Source organism: Eschrichtius robustus, chromosome 2, assembly GCF_028021215.1.
Source record: "Eschrichtius robustus isolate mEscRob2 chromosome 2, mEscRob2.pri, whole genome shotgun sequence".
NCBI classification, from domain to species: Eukaryota; Metazoa; Chordata; class Mammalia; order Artiodactyla; family Eschrichtiidae; genus Eschrichtius; species Eschrichtius robustus.
In genome coordinates this window covers 38,244,519-38,267,920 of record NC_090825.1, presented here as the reverse complement: position 1 = coordinate 38,267,920, position 23,402 = coordinate 38,244,519, and the positions used below count along the sequence as shown (strand labels likewise).

Here is a 23,402-nt window from a genome sequence, read left to right as displayed (position 1 = left end):
TTTACAAGTGTAAAGATCAACTGTGTTAGGTCTTGCCCTTCCAACAAGCTTCTCCAATATTTTCATGCTGCCGACCCGCCTTCCTTCCCTCCAGCTGGATAGACTCCTTCTATTTGCTAATTTCCCTGATAGTGATTACCTGATTCTCTGTTCCCCAAATTGATTCATCCTGTTCATTCAGAAATGTCATTTTTAGGCTACTAATAATACTTACATATAAAACAAGCTGAGTTTTTATCAAATAAAAGATTAAAATTAGATAGAGTTTTCTTACTTGGGTATTAGTTAAGTACAACATTACAGAGCCCTGAAGAAATAACGACTATATTACAAAAGAATATAAAAATAGTTGGAGCCCAGAAATCATGTCTACCAGCTAATTCAGTGATTTGGCTGTTTTTTTTTCACCTGAATGGTAGTAGTCTTTTTAAAAAAGGCTTTTAATTTATATCACAGGGGGAAAAGAGCTGAGTACATATTAGAGAAATCTGATGGCAATCATCTCAAGTTTCAGTTTCTATTTTCTGTAAATTAACTGTCATTTTTGTAAACAACGCTTTAATGTCTTTGTAAAGTGTTTTTAATCCTACTGATTTAGCTGTTGTATCAAATAAATAGCCAATTCCATTGGGGAAGGATTAGGGGCTCATAAGTGAGAATCAGTATTTCATTTGGATAACGGCTAAAAAAAATCCCAACTGTCAAAATAAAGGCGAGATTAAAGCCATGATAATAACTTAGAAGACAGAGTGAGGTAGAAGTGTGAACTAAGGGAAATGACTCAACACATTCAGCCACATAAAACTGTGGCCTCAATTCATTCTGAGAGTTGTTGTGCTACCTGCCTGCCACCCAGCTAAAGTATATAAACAAAACACATGAGGAGGACCAGGATGACGTGTGGTCAAATGCTTTCTGTGCAATGGATCTATTTCCACATCCATTATCTTATTAGTTGGACTGTGCTATGGAAACCTTTATTATTCCTGAGAAGCAATGTAGTTTAAATGAAAAGAGCATTGAACTTTCAGCCAGAGACTTGAGTTCTGTTTAGTTCAGGATTTGTCACCAACTTGCTATGTGATTTTAAACAAATGGCTTAATTTCTCTCTTTTTAACCACTTCTTCTGTAAAGTTCCTTGCTTTCCTTCGGGGGTCGTATTAAGAATCAATACTTGGTGAGATGAAGACAACATGGTCTAAATGATAAATGTGTCTAAAAGCAACTGGTAAATTACCTAAACAGGTAGAACAACACACTCTAGAGGGAGGTGGGCTGCATGAGAACGTGTGAAGAGTGGAAATCCCACTGAGGTCTTTCATTTCTTCATCGATCTACACACGCTGAGCACCTGCAGGTTGCAGGAGCAGTGCAAGATGCTAAGAATACCCAGGTGAAAAACACCACTTCTGCTCCTATTGATTCTGCAGGCTTAAGGAACAGACCTGAAGTTTTATTTTTGCCCCGTCCCTTCTGACTCAGGGCTGAGAAAAAAATAACAAAGCAAAAAGTGCTGCATGTTTGGCAGAAAAGGACATAACTGATTTCTAGAAAAAAGAATTATGTGTAGGGGCTTCCCTGGTGGCGCAGTGGTTAAGAATCCGCCTGCCAATGCAGGGGACACGGGTTCGAGCCCTAGTCCGGGAAGTTCCCACATGCCGTGGAGCAACTAAGCTCGTGCGCCACAACTACTGAGCCTGCGCTCTAGAGCTCGCGAGCCACAACTACTGAAGCCCATGCACCTAGAGTCCATGCTCTGCAACAAGAGAAGCCACCGCAATGAGAAGCCACACACCGCAACGAAGAGTAGCCTCTGCTCAACGCAACTAGAGAAAGCTCGTGCAGCAACGAAGACCCAACACAGCCAAAAATAAATAAATTTATATATATATATAAAAGAATTGTGTGTAGACTAGAATGGGGCACCCCAGAGAAGAAAAAAGAGACAGTGTGTGAAAAGGTTTAGGAAACACTGAGGTGCCACAGAAAGGTAATGTGTAGTGTATCTAGGAGTATCCGGGCTCTTACGCTTTTGTTGTTGAAGTGAACCTCCTTCACCCAGATTGTTGTCATCGCTCTTTGCAGGAGGTTCTTGGTCGGTTTGTTTGGGAGGAAGTATACCCTTCCTTTACTCATCCAGCTCCCTTCCACCCCAAGTGCTGTTTATTAAGGTAATATTTTAAAAGGATATCTATTATGCACATTTTTAATGCTTCCACAGAGAACTGAAGGCAAATATTACCATGATAATAGAGCATATAACAAGGTGAGAAAGCATTAAAGAAAATGCAGTGTAGGATTCTGTGCTGTTACCTGAGGGCCTAGAGTAAGGAGGTGCAGTCACAGGTGCATCCCAAGGTTGTGGCTGATATGATTAGAAGTTAGTGCTCAGGAGTGGCTTTTAAACTATATGCAAATGAGAAGATAGATGTGAAAGTCGCTACAAAGGCAATAGTATTATGCAAATATAAACTATGACTATTAAAATGTATGATGAATTGAGGTGTCATGAAAAGAGTTCCAGCATTGGACCGGGAATCAGGAAACATGGGTTTCCGGTTTCTCATCATTAGAATGAAGGAGTTAGATTTACAATCCCCAAGGGTCCCTTGTAGGCTCTGTGGGTTCTAAGTAACTGGTCAAAACAAAGTAAGAGGGACACAGGCCAGTTTCAAACCAAAAAATAAATGGGAAATTAAATAAATAAATTGGCTACTCTGCCCAAAACAATTGACTGGTTTTTTCTTAAAGCCACATGAGACTGTGTAGTGCAGTGAGTAGACGCTCCAGAAATGAGACCAAAAACAAAGAAAATAGATTTCTGTTGATAGAGGTGGTGTGAAGGAAGACAGGTAATATGGCTGCAAATGAAACTATATGCATAAAGAAGACAGCACCTAAACCATAGCTGTTTTTAGTAAAGAAGTTTTATCTAAGTCTAGCAGTGGAAAGGTAGAAAGAGGAAAAGAATATATGGATAAATCAATAGAGGAAAAGGCTCAAAGAAATGAAGTTAATAGGCCCAATGAAATGGACCATTATGCCTGGAAGAACTAGGAGGATAGGGGCAGGGCAATAATAATAGGCCTTGAGACAAATGGAAGAAGCAGAAAGAGAGAAACTGAAGGGCACGGAGAGGAAAGCAAATTATTATTATAATTTATTATTACTACTACTACTACTCAGTATTTTCCATGCACTAAGATATTTTACATTTATCTCTTGAGAATGTGGTGCTTTCTTTTGAGAGGAGAACATGACAATTTCTAATAGGGATACTCTTAAGGGAAATATGAAAAGTTATCTGAGGATAATTTCCCTGCATCTAGAAGTTTCAAAGGAGATTTTAGTTGCATCTCAGGGAAAAGAACATACGATGAAAGTGCATGTATTTGTGTATATGTGCTTACAGTTTGGATTGTAATATGAAAAAAGAAAAAAGAAAGAAAAGCAAGAAGCAAGTCAATAACAAATACTAATACATTTGGATAATACTGTGATGGCTACACTATATTTTCAGAAATGTGATCTCAATTGAACTTCAAAACTGCCTTGTGATGGAAGATGGCACCTTTCCTGATAATGTCAAAATTCTTTTCTCAAAACTTGAAAAACTGGGAGTAGCACATAAAAGATGAACAAATTCTATTAGAAATGGGAATGCATTTAAAATATAAGACATAACTTTAAAATATTTAAGAATTTTATTGTTGCACAACTAATACTTATTCGTTGTAGTAAAAAATTAGAAAATACTGAAAAGGAGAGATTAATCACCTATAAACTCACCATCCATACTATGGGAATTTTCAAAAATATACCAAAGTAGAGAGCGAGTATGATGAATCCCCTGTACCCATCACCCATGTTTAATAATGATTAACATCCTGTCAATCTTGTTATCTATTGCCCCATCCCATCCCAAAGCACACAGTTTGACAAGTGGGACTGGAATATTTTAAATCAAATTTCACCTATCATAACACTTCACCAGAAAATACTGCAGTGTGCATCTCTAACAGACAGCCTTTAAAAAATATATAGCTACAATGCCATTATCATGCATAACAAAGTTAATTATTCCTTAATATAATTTCCATGATTTTCTCAAAAATGTATGTTAACAATTGTCTTTTCTGTTTGTGTGTTTGTTTGCAAATGAGGATACAAGAATTTTGTAACAAACCAAATTTTTAAGTCTTTAATCGTTTCTCCTTCCACTTATTTTTATGACATGTATGGTTGAAGAAATTAGGTCCATTGTTCTGAAGAATTTCCCACATTTTGGATTTTGTTGATTGCTTCCTTTGTGGTGTCATTTGACTTATTCTGTTCCTCTTTCCTTAAAATTTTTTTTTGCAATTTGGTAGTTAGATCTAGACGTTGGTGTATAAATTTATTATATACACATTACTTCTATAAAAATAAGATGTTCTCACTCTAGTTTTTGTAACTTGCTTTCACACTTCATATATCGTATATATAAAAGAAAGGTAACACTGGTGAGGAAACCACTGATCCTTTTTAACTTTTAAAATTTTGGAGAATAATGAAACAATTTAAAATATGATAAAAGTTTTAAGAGAAAAATTGATCAAAAGGTATTAAAATAATCAATTTTCAAAATTACAGAATGCAATTGAATGATCTAAGAAATAGAAAAAACAAAAGGCAGACAGAGTGAAAATCAGAGTAATGGAGGTTAGATGGGAAAAGAGGAAATACAAAGAAGAAAAGAAGCACTACATTGAAACTAAAAAACGTTACAGCTGTGAGGGTCCTGAGGTAGGATATGTCTTTTCTGGCTGCCAAACATATTACCGTTGATTGTTGTTCTAAAGTCTTTTCACATCCATTTCTCACATAAGGAGATTACAACTCCCCAACTGTGTGGATTAAGTTAAATTCCTGGTAGAACTACAGAAGGAAGGTACACGAACTCCTGCTTCTCAGTTTCTCTGAGGCAATTCTTGTGGTTAGGTATTCCAACTTTTCTTTAGATTCTCAGAGATGCCTGAGTAACTTTTCAAAAAATTCTTTTATTCTCCCTTCAGGGTAAATGAAGTTTTATATACATTGGTGTCTGGGCCCTGAAATTTTTCTCCTAAAGATTAATTCCAGTAAAGGGGATAGGGGCAACTCAGATTTATAAATGCTCATTTGGGGGGTGGGGCAAGGTAGTGGGTGTTCTAATGGCTTAGAGAAAGGTTCTTCTGGCCAAAAGAACTCACTATTAAATCTTATTTCATAGTGTCCATCACTTAGCATATCTGATGCCAATATGTCATTCTGGCTTTTCCCTCAAGGACTGCCCTCATTGCCACTCATTTCCTTGTCATTGGATGTCTTGCCCTGTTTGCCATGTAGACCATTAAACCACATTATTACATGGATGTTTTCCTCATTTATATGTCACCGTTTGGCAGCTGAGGGCTGGAGTGGGTTGACATAAACCCATGGCTGCTAGAAGATTTTACTTAATTTGAGATTACATAGGACTGACTTGGGAAAGAGGTTTGCTGACATCCTTACTGCAAAACAGGAAGTAAAAGGTATACCACTCTATTAATCTCACTCTAACATCCATTGTGTGCAGCCTCACAGTTTGGAGAAAACAGGAGTTAATTGGAAGGCACATTTGGTATCAGTGGAGTCACTGGGGAGATCCCCCTAGAATGTGTTCTTATTCTTATTTTTCACACTTATTTGGTATATTTTCTTTCTTCTTGTTATCTCCAGTCTTACAGTAGAACTAAAAGATTCTTAACTAAGATAGCATACAAAGAAACACTGGCACTAATCCACGGAAATAGGTGAGAATATTATATATCATCTTGATCACCATCTTCTGTGTATCAGTCTGAGGCTAATTAGAAACTGGCTCTGGTTAAATTAAGTAAATAAACGTATTTAAAAGGAAGATGTTGCATAGCTCACATAATAGAAGGGAAAACACGATAACCATGCCTCAGAAAAAAATTGAACTATGACAGCTTTCGGCATCTCAGTCAGAAATTCAGAGACAGTTTCTTCTGAGTGCCCACAACTCAACTTTAAGACCACCATGGCATTCTATTCAAGATTCCGATTCCCAGGAGAGATAGAATCTTGGTTTATGTACTACCTGTTAGTTAGGAAGGGGTGGGTCACTGTGATTTAGCCTAAGAGCACTGTGCCATTAAAAAAGGAGGAGAAAGGGCTACTGGGAAGACAACAACTGACATTCACCCTACCCACGATGATTGGATCTCTACAGAGAGAAATTGAGGAGAAAGGAGCAAGGTCATTAGCTATATATACTGCATATAGTATATATAGTATATAGATACTATATGTAGTATCTATATACTATATATAGTATATAATATCTATCTTTAGAAATAGAGCTTAAATGTGAGAAAAATCAAAAGATGAAAATAAGAATATGGACGTAAGACCTGAGTCTTGTCATAACAGGTATAAAGAGATATGATGGCAAAAGTACCAGAAGGGGCCAATGCTTTAAGGGGATTATGACTTTCAGATAAGAACCCATTAGAGAAGATGCCACCTCAAAGTTCCTTAAAAAATGGATGTAGAGAAATCTTGTATAATCCTTTGAAAATGGTATGTCAAGAAAGTAACAAAAATAAATGAAGGAAACCAGAAAAAGAAAATATGAGGCATTAAAATGTATCATTAGAAATCAGATCAATAAAACTAGATTAGAAATGTAATGAAGTGGGGGAGAACTCTTGTATCATTTGTTGCTGAAGGAAGGCAGCCTCATTTGTTTTTTTGGACCTAAATGTCTCTTTCTCCACCCCAGATTTGACATTATTATTCAATACTGTTCAGATCAATGTAAAGACCTGTGTTAGTCTCAATTGTTGCTGTAAAAAATTATCACAAACTTAGTGGCATAAAACACATAAATTCATTATCTCAGTTATGTAGATCACAAGTCTGACATGGATCTAACTGAGAAAACATCCAGGGGTTGGCAGGGCTGCAGTCCTTTCTGCAGGCTGTGGTGGAGACTTTCCCTGTTTTCAGAAGCCACTCATATTCCCTGGCTCAAAGCCAGCAGTGCCCGGCCCTTCTAATGTCTCATTTTTCTGACCTTCTTCTGTCTTCACATCCTTCTCAGACTGAAGCCGAGAAAGATTCTCTGCTTTTAAGGACTCCTGTGATTAGACTGGGGCCATCGAGACAATTTCCCTAGTTTAAGGCCCGCTGAATAGCAACCTTAATTCCATTTGAAACCTGAGTTTCCTTTTGCATATTCACAGGTTCCAGAGACTAGGACATGAACATCTTTGGGAGGCCATTATTCTGCCTACCACAACATGGAACAAGAATAGAAGGCAGAACTTTTTTAACAAGCTGGGATATAATTGCTAATACTTTTAGATAATAAGATGATACCATGGCCTATTAGGAGTATGATGGTCTATGTATTTTTTTGCATTTTATAACTTTTCTTGTCATGAGTATTATCTTTATTAAAGAAAAATAATGAGTTGGATAATTTGATTGACATGTTTATCATCTGTGAGGTACCACAGTTAATAGCATGTTAGAGTTCTAAAGGCAGTTTCTATTAATGAAAAACATTTTAAAAAGAAAGAAAAACAATAAACCTTGTATTTAAAATAGTAAAACTATTAGGTACACATCTATAAAAGGAACTTTACTGAGAAACAAAATAATATTTGAAAAAGACAAGCATGCTAAGCCCTGAGACTATAAATTCAATTGTTTCAGAATTAATTTAGAAGTTTAATGTTATTTTTAATAAAGTTACCATGGGGAGCATTTAATATAATTTTCTTTTAGAATTAAACCACATTTTAACAAAATGTATTTGGCAGAATAAACAGTCTAAACAATTTAGACTATTTTGAAAAAAAGACGAGGATGGTCGGAAAGGATTTTTCTCATCAGATATAAAATGTATTTTGAAGCTGCAATGCATAGAACTGAAGTAGATATGTCAGAAATAGGCCATACGTGTAGTACTCTTCTGAATCAAATACTACTGGTGTATATGCAATACAGTACCTGTTTGAAGAGTGAAGGCAAATAAATGTTTGTATTGGGTACTTGCCAAGGAGATTCAAGGTTTGATACGGAAGAGAAACCCCAGAGATCATTCAACTTGTTAAAAATTAAACACTTGATGGAAATTTATTTCTTCTTAGCAAAACTGTCAGGCCTTTTAGAAAAGTAATGTCTCTATCATTGAAAGAATTTTTATTATTGAAAATTGTCAGCTTTAGATGAAGTCATGAAACCTCACTCAGATACTTATTTCATTATGTCTCAAAGGATTTTGATTTTTTTAAAACACATTTTTTCTTATAATTTATATATCACCAAAACAACAGCTGGCATTTGGGAAATCTTATTTTAAAACTTCAAATATCCAAGAAAATCATTCAAACTCTCCAACTTCTACTTGACATCTGTTAAGGCTCAACCATCCAGTCTACCGCACTCAAACCTGTAGTTTGACAAAATCTTATTTATTGACTTGCAAGCATGGGAGCACACTGCAGAGGAAACATGAATGGAGCTCTCCAGAGGGGGAAGAGGGTGCCATCTCTGTAAGGTTTGGGTTCCTGCTGAAGGAGTCTGAGGAAGCTCTCAGGGAAGGGAGACCAGTTCTGGGTTTCATGCTGTTTCTGCAGCAGGATTAGAAGCAGGGATAAACTAGGAACTGGGTTCTATCATGACGCAGGGATGGTTTAGTAACTGAGTATCTCCAGTAATAGATGGGTGAGGATAGAAAAGCAGGGCTGGAGGCATCATTAGGAACAAAGCAGTGGTCATGCAAAGAGGGGGGTTCATGATGGCATTTTACAGCTGCATGACCTTGGAAGAAACAATGTTTCCTGTTAAGTTTGTAGCTGGTTTTATCTGTGTCTGTCCTCCCAGCCTGATTAATGGCAGGACTACTTTTTTCTTTTCCAGTCCAAGCTGATTTACAGTCCTTCAGTCCCAGACAGATTTTACTCTTTCACATCTACAGAACCAACTCCACTTGAATTTTCCCGTTATAGCTTATGAAAATAGCTATATCCGTTGATAACCAGCTTTATTTTAACAATTCAAGAGAAAAACAGTGTGAATTTATGTGGTTGTTATTCAAAATTATGCTATGAAGACATGGATTAATGACTAGGAAAATTCAGTGTAAGATTGTTTTAGAGTTTGGTTTTGAGTTTCAATATAAGGGAGAGAGAAAATAAACACATTGGAGACAAGTTCTAACAACTGATCAGATATGACCCAGGGTATTCGCGTGAGCTGGAGCTGGGCCACGGGTGGGAGAGGGAGAGGAGGAATCCTCTAAAAGTGTGAAGAAATGAGCACATAATATCTGGTCCTTCTTTGATTACCTTCTTTACATAGTTCTTTGTCAGACTAACACTGATATTGCAGTCACCACTTTCTTGTGCTTCTTCTCATGTCTTTCTTTCCCTTAGTCTTAAGAACCATGGAAAGCGGGTCCTTCTAGCAAGTAATAGACTCAGAGGAAGCAATGAATTCCCCAGTTTGTTCTGCTCTCCTCTTCCACATCCTTCCTTCCTGTCCTCCCCTTCCCAGCCCTCCATTCCTCCCTCTTCCTTATTCAAACTACATTCACATTTACTCTCCCCTGCCTCCTCCCATGGAGAAAGACCAATGGAAAATAAATACATGCAAGGAGACATCAAGGGTGATTCTGCTATGCAAGAAAGAAATGGTTAGATCTGGAGACGAACATCTTCAAAGGACTGCTGAAATTGGAACTAGAAAGACGCTGAATTGGCACGTGAAAGTGTTTACATAACTATTAGAAAAAGTCAACATAAAACTCCTAGGGAAGGGAAAAAGCATTTGCCCAAGAGAAGGGTATAGAGAATAAGCAAAACAACCTCTAAATGTGCATAAACTAAAATTAAGGGGTAGAAAATTGGGACGGGGAAGAGTGGACTCATTATATTGACAAAGAATCTTATTAAACATAAAGGGAAACAACTACAATTATTCTCTGGGAAATATGGGTTCTCTGGGATATCAGCATTTTGTAAGCATTGCTATGTACAATGTTTGGTCAACAAATGATCCTAAAATGTGAACTACATGCTAGAAAATAGAATGGAAAAGGCAGTGACAATTTGAGTATGCAGTCTTTATAATGTTTTGCTGTTTAATATTTGTGGAGGTTCTGTTGGTGTGGTGGTGGGAAGAAAGTCATGAAAGTTGAATTAAATCAGTGTTGAACGATGTGCAATCACCTTAAGTATGTCTTTGTTAGATATTATTAACGTTTGTGATTTCTAGTAGTAACTTAGAAGGGAAATCCATATTTCTTACTGTGAAATAAATGTTTAAACATTGTTTTTCTATTGGGAGGAAGGCAAGTGAAGAGTAGGACTGACTAACTGAAATGGTAAGAAAAAACTTGCCTGAGTATCTGTTGCAGTGGAACTTTAGGGATTTGCCTTTTCAAGTTTGGATAAACACAATTTGAAAATGGTGTTAAAGAAATAAGAATGCTATTAGCTAACATGTGAATTATGTATAGAGATAACATACTGAGCCCAAGAAAAATTAAAGCTGAAACATTCTGGTTCAACATACCTGTCTACAAGATATCAAAGGAATGTAATTAAAATAAAAAATTAGGGATAAGAATGCTAAGATTTCCCCCCAATGTTCACTGCAGCACTATTTACAGTAGCCAAGACATGGAAGCAGCCTAAATGCCCATAGAGAGGAATGGATAAAGAAGATGAGGTACATATATACAACGGACTATTACTCAGCTATAAAAAAGAATGAAATAATGCCATTTGCAGCAACATGCATGGACCTAGAGATTATCAGACTAAGTAAGTCAGACAGAGAAAGACAAATATCATATGATATCACTTATATGTGAAATCAAAAAAAATGATACCAATGAACTTATTTAGAAAATAGAAACAGACTCACAGACTTCAAAAACAAACTTATGGTTACCAAAGGGGAAAGGTGGCAGGGAGGGATAAGTTAGGAGTTTGGGATGAACATACGCACACTGCTATATAAAAAATAGATAGTCAACAAGGACCTACTGTATAGCACAGGGAACTCTACTCAGTATTCTGTAATAACCTATATGGGAAAAGAATCTGAAAAATAATGCACCTATGTATATGTATAACTGAATCACTTTGCTATACACCTGAGACTAACACAACACTGTAAATCAACTATACTTTAATATAAAATAAAAATTAAATTAAAAAACTTACTGGGCTCAGGAACATAGGACAATTGTAGTAGTTTTCTGTCTGACCTATCTGCATACCATCCCTTCCCTATCAATTCTACCATTGCCAGATTATTCTTCCTAAAATATGGCTTTTGTTATATCATTCTTGGGCTCAAAAGTCTTCAGCAGCTGGATGTTGTCTCCAAAATAAAACCCCAAAGCCTCCAAAAACAAAAAAAGAATGTTAAAACTTATAAAGAAAAATATTTGGGACTTCCCTGGTGGCACAGTGGTTAAGAATCCACCTGCCAATACAGGGGACACAGGTTTGAGCCCTGGTCCAGGAAGATCTCACATGCCACGGAGCAACTAAGCCCGTGAGCCACAACTACTGAGCCTGCACTCTAGAGCCCGCCAGCCACAACTACTGAGCCTGCGTGCCACAACTACTGAAGCCCGCACACCTACAGCCTGTGCTCCTCAGCAAGAGAAGCCACTGTGATGAGAAGCCCGCGCACTGCAATGAAGAGTAGCCCCGCTCGCCACAACTAGAGAAAGCCTGTGTACAGCAACAAAGACCCAACGCAGCCAGAAAGAAAGAAAGAAAGATATTTTTAGAGACTTGAAACCATCATAGAATGAAGAGGTATTATTTAATTGCCGTAAAGTGTAAATGTCTACATTAAATAGGAAAAAAAAAAAAACTTAGCTAACCTTTTCTGACATGGATGGGAAAATCTTAGATACTTAAAAATGAAATACAAACAACCTAATATTTGAAAAAGTGATTGACAAGAGTTAGTCTGTATGAAATCAGGCATATGAGATTGTTGATATAAAATTACACTTGACTCATGAAAATGGTAATATCATGTGATTCAAAGTAGTACATAATTTTAAAGTATTTATCAAGTGTTAACTGCATACTGAATAATGTGCAATTTTGCCTTTAAGGAGGAAAAGTTTTCATGGATTTTCTAATAATCACTCTTCCAAAGGTAATCATAAAAGTAAAATAATATAGCATTGACTAATTTCATAAATGTTAAGGGAAAACAGAATAGAGGAGTAATCATGGCAGGAATTAAATGGAACACAATTCTTCCTGATGGAATACATTTTCCCTTGTGTATTACCATTTTCTTGTTTGTGGCAGAAGCCTTAGGTATTCATAAAGCATTTTACAACCTTCCTGGTTTGTTATGAGGTTAACCTCTTTATTAGTAAGTAATTTCTGATATAGAATTTTAATATTAACAATCTCTTTGGAAAACATGTCTCTGAAAAATTATTTTGGGAATGAAACATTCTGTGTATAAGTATCTGAAATGAGCAGTTCTGGTGGCATCTCGAGGGAAGTTTGAGATCTTTTTCTCTAGAGCAGGCAAACAGCTTTGCAGCAGTATGTCCCAGGGGCTGTACTGAGGAGCTGACATTTCCCTGAAGAATGTAATAAGGATAAAGACTGAATTTTTACTTTGGCTTAGGAAGAAACAAAAGTTCCTTCTGGAGTTTCGAGAATTCAACTTAAAAGTCAGCCATTTCTGCCCTAAACAATGCTTGGGTTGCTAAAGGGAGAGCAAGTATGTTTCAGCAGAAGGTATACATTACAAAACAGCAAAATTAAAAAGAGTGACACTTTCCCCCTCCTTCCCCTCAAATTTTCATTGTCATCACAAATACCCAGGATGACTTCCTCTTCTTCTCTTTTAAAAATTCTTTTCTTTGTTTTCATTGTGTTCATATCATTAAATGTACTGCAGTGAGACTGTTTTTCCTCTTGTTTGTACTTCTTAAACTTCATTCTATCACAAAAGTTGGCCAAAAAATAGAAGAACATGGACTAAATTCATCATTCATAAATAATCACAGTAATAAAAATCATTTTTTGTTTGAATTGTGCATTGTAATTTTTCAAGCACTTAGCTATATGATTGTCTCACTTTACAAAATCCTTTGAGGTATTTATGGCACTTGATCTTACACCTTTTTTTTTCCCAAATAAATTTATTTATTTATTTATTTATTTATTTATTTTTGGCTGCTTTGGGTCTTTCTTGGTTGCTGCGTGCGGGCTTTCTCTAGTGGGTTCAAGCGGGGGCTACTCTTCCTTCCAGTGCGTGGGCTTCTCATTGCAGTGGCTTCTCTTGTTGCGGGGCACGGGCTCTAGGCACGTGGGCTTCAGTAGTTGTGGTCTGCGGGCTCAGTAGTTGTGGCTCGTGGGCTCTAGAGTGCAGGCTCAGTAGTTGTGGCACACGGGCTTAGTCGCTCTGCGGCATGTGGGATCTTCCTGGACCAGGGCTCGAACCCGTGTCCCCTGCAGTGGCAGGCGGAGTCTTAACCACTGTGCCACCAGGGAAGTCCCGATCTTATACCCTTTTGACAGTAAGGAAACTGAGGCCCAGATTGCTTACTGATGTGTTCAAAATAAAGAGCAATATTATGATGAGTAAGGTGCCTGGTGCCTAGTCTCAAGTTCAGAACCACAGACTATCCTACAATGCTCCTTCTGTACCAGGGGTCCCTGTGGCAGGGGTTTAGCTAGACATTCTGGGCCCTTTATTTATAAATCTATAAAGAACAGTTGACCCTGGAAAATTTAGGGTTCATATGGATGACAGAGTGAGAAGACAATTAAGGCATGCCTGACTCTGCTCTTCTCCCCATAGCCTTCCATGCAGAGCAGAGAAACACAAGTCATTGATCCATCATCTAAAACATTGATTTTGAGCAAGAGGTACTTCCTACAGGCATAGGAGATTTAGCTGAAGAAAGGACTATAAATACAGTACCTAGTAACGGATTCAATATCCTTGGTTGAGTTATGTCTTCTTATTTTGTGACTTCCAAATTTGTCTCTTGGGAGCCCTCCAGTTACTAGGCCTCCAAACCTTGCTAGGCTTCCTCCCGCTGAACCCATGCCCTAGGGTTGTTGTGTTGTTGCGGTCATTTTCAAGGAAAAGAGAAGGGACATCTTCAAAGCAATGCATGACCTAAAGTAGCAATTCTCAATTCTGACATTTAAAAAATGAACTCACACCTTGATACCACCCCAAAGATTCTGACTTAATTGGGCTCAAGCAACAATATTTTTTAAAGCCTTCAAGAGATCCTAATGTGTAAGTGGGGCTTGAGAATCACTGTTTCCAGGAAATCATAACAGATGTATTTTAGAGAGGTTCCAGAGAAAAGAACAGAGGGCAATGCAATACTATATGCATTTAAAACTTTAAAAGAACATACATACATTAAGAAAACATACATATTGAGGAAATGCCAGTTTTGAAAAGGGATTCAGAATTGTCATGGGATTATTAATACATACAAGTTTTTAACTGGGTCAACTCAATTCTTCTTTTCAGGGAAGCTAAAACTTTACAAATTGTGCTCTGACAGAAGAGAGATTTAATCCAGTCAAGACAGGTAAGAAGTATTAGAGAACCTTTGAAAAGGCAAAAGTGGGAGAGAAAGATCTATAAGAAAGGATGATGTTTGATTTTTAAAATCCGAGTTGGGCCAAAAATATGAAGTGAGGAGTTAGAGATGTGTGATGAAAATGGGATCTGTTGTGAGAGCCTCATAGCTCAAGATAAAGATGTTGCTACAATTACTGCACTATATATCTTAATATTTCAGAGTACTGTTCTGGTGAGATGAAATAATGACTTTTACTTCTTTCCTGTCTTAGAAAAGGAAGAGCAAAAGTCATTATTAATTTAATTGCTTTTTCCTGGAGAGCTTGCAATGCTTGGCAGCAAGGCAGAGAAGGAATAATATGTGCTCGGGACTTAGACCTGGAATCATACCCTGGCTCAGGCCATTTATTGTAGTGATGAAGGATCGTGCAGTATTGAACTGTGTGCATCTCTTTCTTGTCTGCGCTTCCTGAGGATTCCCTTCATAAACAGAGGCATCTACTTTGCCTTAGAGTTATTAGGTAGAGCAGAGAGGTAAAGAGAAAAAACAGTTAACTTTCAAACATTTTTTACTTTAAATGTAGACTTTTGAGAGTAAAACAGAAGGCTGTCAGAGGAGCAGAGTACAGATGTCTGCCGTAACTACTTACCTCTTCCCTGGGGGATGTTATGTGAAGGTGGCCAGGCTGGAGGAGAAGTGGGGAAGGGAAGGAGTGGAGGTCTCCCTGTAGGAGTTCTGCAGAGAGGAAGACTTCCAGGCAGTGGTGCACCAGCCATAACAGAGGAGAAGGTTTTGAAGAGCATTTAAAAAGATTTGCTTGGACCATCCCACAGAGATTCTGGTGAGGTCTGGGAGTGAGACCTGGGTGTGTGCACACATTTGAAAGTCTCCCAGATGGTTTTGACATGCAACCAGTGTAACAGAAAGCATGCTGCCTGACTGAGAGTAGGCAATCAATAAACACTGGTCTCTCTTCCCCTCTTTTCATTACTTCCACCATTACCCACATGCCCTCATCAAGTCACATCTATATTACTGCAAAAACATCCACACTGGTTTCCAAAACTTTAATTTTGCCAGATGAAATTACTGCTTTTACTTTGTCATCACCGTGACTGGAAGCCACTGATGAATTTACTCCCACTTTGGAAATCAAGTCCCACATCTCTAGAGTTTACTGTTTCTAACAAACTTATATCAACATGCCCATGCTGCCATAACAAGTCCTCCAAATTCCCTGCCTTAGGTAAATAAAGCTACGTAAAATTAAGCATAATAGACAATGTCTCTTATTTATTCAATTAATAGGTTTTATCATTTTTGAACTACCTTGTGCCAGTTGCTTGACATATGTAATCTCATCAATCCTCAACGCACCCACAGAGAGTAGGATAGTAATGTTATTTTTATCAGTTCACGTTTTGTAAGTTTTTAAGAGAAATGACTGTGCCTTGAGCCTTTTGGAGCCTTGTTCTTCAAAGTATGGTCTGGGCCAGCAATGTCAGTATCACTCCTAGAACTGCAGAATTTCAGGCAACACCTATTGGACCACCCTACACCTATTGGACCTAAAAGTTAGAAAGAGCAGTTTAACATTATCCTCAACTGGTCATTTACACATTTCAGTTTAGGAAGTACAGTAAGTACTCAGCTAGTTTAGCAAACGTTGTACACCCAGCTGTCTGTTGATTGAAGACAAGTATTTCACGGTCATGCTGGAAGGAAGGGACTAGTGGTTTCACTGTAATGTATAAATGAAAAATACTCATAACGTATATTTACTTTCCTATGAAGAAAAGCCTTAGTGTTTTCTGTTTATTGTACCGTCCCATTTCACACCACTACCAAGAACAAAGCCACTAGCTTAATTCATTGACCCATGACCTGTACAAACAATTTAAAGATCCATTAGATGAAGTCTGAGAAATTTCCAGATGAAGGATCATTACACTTGATTGGTTTCACAACTACTGTATTAAGGACAGTCATTGAAAATTAACATTATAACCCTTTAAAGAAAACCCCAGGGGAAAGCTTTTTAGCAACCAAGCCTCATTCTTATTTGGAGACTGTACTGAAAAACAAATTTGATCAGTGAATTTTGCTCCTTCATTCCCCTCATCAAGCAGTAATATCAATCTCACAACAAAAATGTTTAACACAGCTTTTACTCTGACCTTGAGAGACATACGTGTTTGATAATAGTAAAGGTTATTTCTGAACTTACAGATGTCTATAGCCTTAACAAAATATATAATGGAAACCAAAAGCCTTGAGTCTACAAACTAACTACAGGCCCTAGTACTTTGATATCCTCTTTTGAGATATTCAAAGAATAGATGCTATTTCTGAGTTTAACTACAAATTGATACTCAACCAAATAACACTAAAATAGATGTCTCAGGAGAATTTCCATACACATCACTATCTAATATAATAACAGTAATATGATTAATAATATAATAAAATAAATTATAAATTATAATTATTATAATTATTATTTGTGTATAAATTATACACAAATAAAATGATATGAAAAATAAAGATGATTATTTAGTTTAACCATCTGCTGTGGGCTGAATATTTGTGCCCCCCCCCCATTATACAACAGGATTAGTGTACTTATAAGAGGAGACACCAGAGAGCTTGTTCTTTCGCTGCCACGTGAGGACACAGCTAGAAGGTGGCCATCTGCAAGCCAGGAAGAAATTTCTCACTAGAAATTAACCCTGCTGGAACTGTGAGAAAATAAATTTCTGTTGTTTAAGCCACCCGGTCTATGGTATCTTGTTATGGCAGTCAAAGCGGCCCAGTTACCAATTTTCCCTTCTGCTAACCTCACAAAGAGAATGGAGTTAACAGTTGGTAATATCATTTACGGGGAGCTCTAACTTTTAGCAAATACACGAACCCAAGGTTCTCCTAAAATCACTGAAGAAGTTTCCTAGAGTCCCCTTAAGTGGCCAGATACTTTACAGGGACATATTTCAGAGTCTCATTTATTGAGCATACAATTTTTGACAAGTCTACTTATCTGGTTTCACCTCTCATCGAAGATTAAAAACTATAAAAATGAAAAATACTAGAAATTTGGTAAATTTGGACACCCTCAGTGCCATAGAGGTTGACAGCCTTCTATTTAAGAAGGAAGAGACACAAAGTCTAAAATACAGTCCTAGTGCTTTATTTCAATAATGGATGTTCATCAAAAGTCATTAAGACTACACGGATGTGCATAGATTACCCTTGGTTTAAAGAGGCAAAAATGAGATGTCTTTAGTAATGATCTTTCTAACACTATAAAAACACCATGAGGGCAGGGACCATGTCCTCTGTTTTATCACAGGGTTAGTCCCATGCCTGGCAAACACAGCAGCCTTATATAGAATTTATACTTATAGAAGGAATAGTGAAATATACGCAGTGATGCACCTTGGAGCTGAAAGCTTTAGTTAGCTGGAAAACTTACTATGTATAAAGCAAACCTGTTACTGACTGTTTAATTGTATTTCTAAAAGGAGTAGTTCATTGTTAGAATGTCAACACTGAAGAATTTTTACATGCTATTATTTCTTTTTTTTTTTTTTATTGAATGCACATGGTACAAAGGCACACAGTATAAAATTCTAAAATGTTCCTTCCATAAAGTTCTCTAACCATCCAGTGCTTTCCCTAGTGGCAAATATAATTCCTTGCTTCTTTTGCATCCTTTCCTAACTACTATTAAGTGCAAGCAAAATTTAATTTTATTCAATTCAATATTGTTTAGGGGATGTTGCCCTGAAAAAGCAGGTGTTCTTTTTTATAAGGTAAACTTGTTGTAATTAGAATAATTTGCATCCCACAGATGAAATGCTGTCCAAAATTCAATGATCCAGAAGTGTTCTTTGAACATTAAAGTAAAAATGTGTATTGTTGTTCTTTAGTACTCTCTGATGAAACTAGACTTGGCAGGAGCAGAGTCTGGGATAATGCCAAGTTTATTTCCAGAGTTTGCAGGCAGAGAGCAGACTATACTAGAGACCATGGAAGCAGTATTGCAAATGATTATTGGCCCAGTGTTTGGGCATTCACAAAGGACTGGAGAGAAAAAAGGGAACTAATACTTATTAATCAGTAATAACCAATACAAGGTGGTAAAAGAATTCTTGGACCCTGGCTCAAAACACCTGAGATAGTTCCCTGATTTTCTTTCCAAAAAATTGCTTTACCTTGGAAAATTGCCTTAGCTTCTCTGGGAATTGTATCCTTACCTATAAAATAAAATTTCAAAGATTTCTTGCAAAACTTATATTCAGTAATTCTCAAAAGGCTGGTCATAAGTTATCTTAACCATTACCATATCTCTTCATTGACTATAAAGTGTCATAGAACCTAAAGTATTGTTATTGTGGCTGGACACAGGATCAATGAGGTTTTAAACTGATGTTGAACAGGAGCATACCTGTTAAGTGTAAGATCTATTGGCACCCCCTGCTTTCCAGTTAATCTCCGAAGAATTTAGGATTCCTCAATTTAGGCTCTTAGGATTCCTGGATCTGGGTTTTTAGCAGCGTAGGCTGTGATGTGTCCCTACTACTTTTTTGGCCTTTGAGTGACTCTGAGTGTGGGTCTCTGCATGTGCAGATTTTTTAGCCAACAGCAGTGGAATCTTATGCTCTAATGTTGGGAAGCAACAGATTAAAACAATTAAATCAGACGAACCTAGGATTTGAGCTCTAGCTCTTTCAGTTACTTTTTTTGATCTAAATATCAGTTTCCTCACCTACAAAAAGTATCATAAATAATAGTAACTTCTTGGAGTTGATATAAAAATTAAATAAGAGAATTCATTTAAAATGTTTAGCTCAGTACCTGGCATCAAACAAAAATTTAGTACCTTCTATTGTATTTATTGTGATGATGTTCTGATAGATCCGATTATTTTCTTTCTTTTTTCAATGTGCTAGGAAGTTGCCCCATAAAATTGATTTTGGTTTTCAGTTGGGTGAGAATTCAGTTGTTGGAGACATAGAAGCTTTACTGACATTCACATTTCCTTCCCTTATTTCATTTTTTAGATAATAGATTTATTGTGATAACATTCACATACCATATAATTCATCTACTTAAAATATATAATTCAATGATTTTTATTATACTCAGAGTTGTACAAACATCACCACAATCAAGTTTAGAAAATTTTAATTACTCCAAAAAGAAACCCCGTACCCACTAGCAGCTATTCTCATTTATTTCATTTGGCTTGCAAAAGTGGGGGAAAGGTCGTAAGATTGCTCTTGGAATAAATGAGTGTTGAATAAACGATCAATGGGTAAGGGGAGAGTATATCATGCAAATAAGTTTGAAAACAATGTACAAATATTGTAACAGAACAAATGCAATAAAATTCAATGAGTCCTGTTTCAACTCTGTGGAGTAACACTCTTTGTGGAAAAAGGAACATAGGATTTCTTTTGACATATAGTACTCTCATCATATTATCATTCTTTTTGGCAATCGTTACAAAAACATCTATTATTCTTGACTTAATAATGTTCTTCTGGGAATATATACTTAGGAAATCATTCAAATTAGCAAAAAAAAAAATTTTTTTTTTTGTAAGAGCCCTGCTTATGGTTAGGATGTAAAAGAACGTGAAAGACCTTCACTCCTACTGACACAAGTTACCCAATAAACTGAAAACTGATGCGTTTGTTGAAAACCGCCATTTTGTGAAAATCCTATTTGGTACAAATAAATCTAGAACTAAACTGTCCAGAGAGATAAACTCTTCACAGCTGAACAAGAGACAGAGAACACTTCTACCTGGTGCAGTTGCTGAGGCTGGGGACAAGATAGGTGGAGGAGCAAGCCTCCAGAACGAGGACAATCTTTGCTTTGAGTAGGAGACACCTGCCAAATGATTTTGAACCTCTGAGCTGATGCGAGGGCTTTGAGTCTGAGGAAGTCTCAGATGCAAAGAAAATGCTCTTTCCAGTTAATTCTCTTACGTGAGTATGTTACTGAGTAATCAAATCCAGAAATCGAAAGACATGGCATTACCTTGCAATCTCACAGTTTAAAACTCTCTTATTTTTGTTGTCTTCTGATCTCAGAAATCCTGTGGTCTCCAAGACATAAATTTGTGAGGTCTCACTGTCCTATAGTACTACAAGAACTAGAAAAAGTGACATGTTGTTAAGAATGTGGAGCAACTGGAATGCTCATACATTGCCAGCTGGGATGTAAAATGGTACAATTACTTTGGAAAATGGTTCAGTAATTTCTTATAAAATTAAAGATACCTAACGCTCCAGAAATTCCAGAATAAGTATTTTATCCTGGAGAAATAAAATTCTGTGTCCACAAAAGACTTGTACAAGATGTTGATTACAGTTTTATTCATTATCTCCCCAAACTGGAAACAACCCAAATGTCTTTCAACACGTGAATGAACAAATTCATACAACGGAATACCACTACCAATAAAGAGGAACAAACTACCAAGACAGGTGACAACATGGATAAATCTCAAAAATATTATACTGAACCAAAAAAGCCAGACACGAGAATAACTACTGTATGGTTAATTTATACTTCGTTCTAGGACAGGCCAAACTAATGTACGATGATAGAAACCTGGTAAGTAGCCTTGGGATGGGAAGTTGGGGGGAGGGTGGGATTGGCTGCAAAGGAGCTCAAAGAAAGTCTCTGAGCTGATGAAAATTTTCTGTATCTGTATTGGTGGTTATATAAAAGTGTACATTTGTCAAAACTCATTGGTCTTTATAATTAAAACGTGCATTTTATTATATATAAATTATATCTCAAAGTTGATTGTTTTAAAAAATGTACTTTAAATTCAAATAAATCTTTGAAACAGTTATTTGCAAATCTTGTAAACACTTATTTGCTGGAAATTAATCATTTTAGTGTTTCCAAATACAGAAAAACAAACAAATAAATAAATCGAAACAAACTATGTAACTAGCAGTTGGGTGATGGCATAGCCAAGTTAAGGTAACTCAGTGCGGAATAACATTATTCAGGGCAGTTACATTTCTAATTTTATTAGAATATTTATTGGAATTTAATTAGAATATTTAATAATATTTCTAATATTATTATTCAGAATACCATTATTCAGGGCAGTTAAAATTTTAATTATTAAGACTGTGTAGCAGCACAGGATATATAAATAAACATTTAACTAGAAAACTTAGACAAAAAGTCTAGAATGTTATGGATTGCTGACATTGAGATTAATGAGACTCATAAATCTAAGATCTACAGTCTTGAAAAAAATCATAGTTAACATTTTTAGCTGATTCTACACTTTACTGATAATGTGCAAACAAAATAACCATAATAATAAGAAATAATACTGTCAGCAAAACTTAGTAAAATAGATAAAGAATGTCTAGTTTAAGGGATTACATTAAGTGATGACATTTGTGAAAGTTTATCATCATCCTTTCTCAGTAAGAATTATAAAAGCCTTTGTGGAAGTTTGGCATGCTAAAATTTTTCACTTCTAGCCTTATTATAAATATTATAAACATTGATATTTGTTAAATATTTTCCCAGTCCATTATATGTGTAAAACAAGCAGCATAAAGTATGTATCTCTGTGTATTATTCTTCATATAAAAAATATTTTGTTAAAGTTTAGCAAACTCTTCAGATCACGCAGTTTATTAACATATCAGTTTATTGTCAAGTTTAGCACCAGCCAATACTTGTGAGGAAATGTGTTAATATATCACTATTCCTCAAGTTCTGTAAATATCTAATATTATGGTGAAACTCTCGTAAAAATGAACCAGTATCCTACGACAATAACCTGCATTTCAAGCCTATTTGGTAAGGAATAAAACAAAAGAAGGATAGCAGTGATATCTGCATACATTCTAGCATAGAAAAATACTCACAGCAGCAATTCACCTGTTCAGTGTTCTTAATAGTCTCAGAAAAATAAATGATACTGATTTCAGTTGTGTTTGTACCTGTAATCTGTACTTACAAGCAATCCATGCTGTGCTTGCAAACCAGCCGTAGGTGAGACAGGTAATATACATGAATTTGATTTACATTTTGGAATTCAAGGGCAAGGATAAAGAATAACTGGGATTTGATCTGTCGAGGAGCATCTCCAGAGTAGTCAGCAATGAAGTAAAGTGAGACTAAGATTGTTCCTTTACACATGGTGAGGAGTGCAGCTGGATCGTGTCACTGCAGCAGCATTTCATTGTAAAAGTAGTCCATTTGGGGAAATGTAAGATGTCAGACTGTGTCTAATATGGCCAGTCCCAGAAAGAAAGAGAGAAAGGTAATATCTCTTCCCATGAACTAGAGCTTTCTTAAATATAAGGTTTTTTCTAAATGTAGCTACTAATGTTTCTAGAATGGTTTACAGTTAAAAAAAAAAAAAAGAAAAAGAAAAACAGATGGCAGTCAGTTTTTCAATTTCTTCTAATGTGTTGTCTACAAAACTGGAAGTCCATAGACTGTCTCATATAATTAATGTCTTCACAACTGAAGAGTCACTATTGTCTGAATTACTTAAACATCTATTTTAGTTACAAGTTCCCCAGACACAATCTTCTCCGCTTTGATAAAATAGAGGAGAAAGAAAGTACTACCCTTGAAGTACTTCATGTGTGGGTAAAGGAGGATAAACTTGACAAAGAAATTGAGTAGTTGCAGGCAGAATATGAGAAGAAGACTGGGAACGAATAGTACTAATGAAGCCAAGGGAAGGAAGAAGTGGTCAAC

General features: G+C 36.4%; 1 non-coding gene across 1 annotated transcript; it reads left to right on the top strand.

Moving 5' to 3' along the window:
- Positions 1-7,502: 7,502 nt before the first annotated feature.
- On the top strand, positions 7,503-7,576 carry LOC137760343 (small nucleolar RNA SNORD28). Its single transcript, XR_011073297.1, has one exon. It is a non-coding gene; the product is annotated as a small nucleolar RNA SNORD28 (small nucleolar RNA).
- Positions 7,577-23,402: the final 15,826 nt, after the last annotated feature.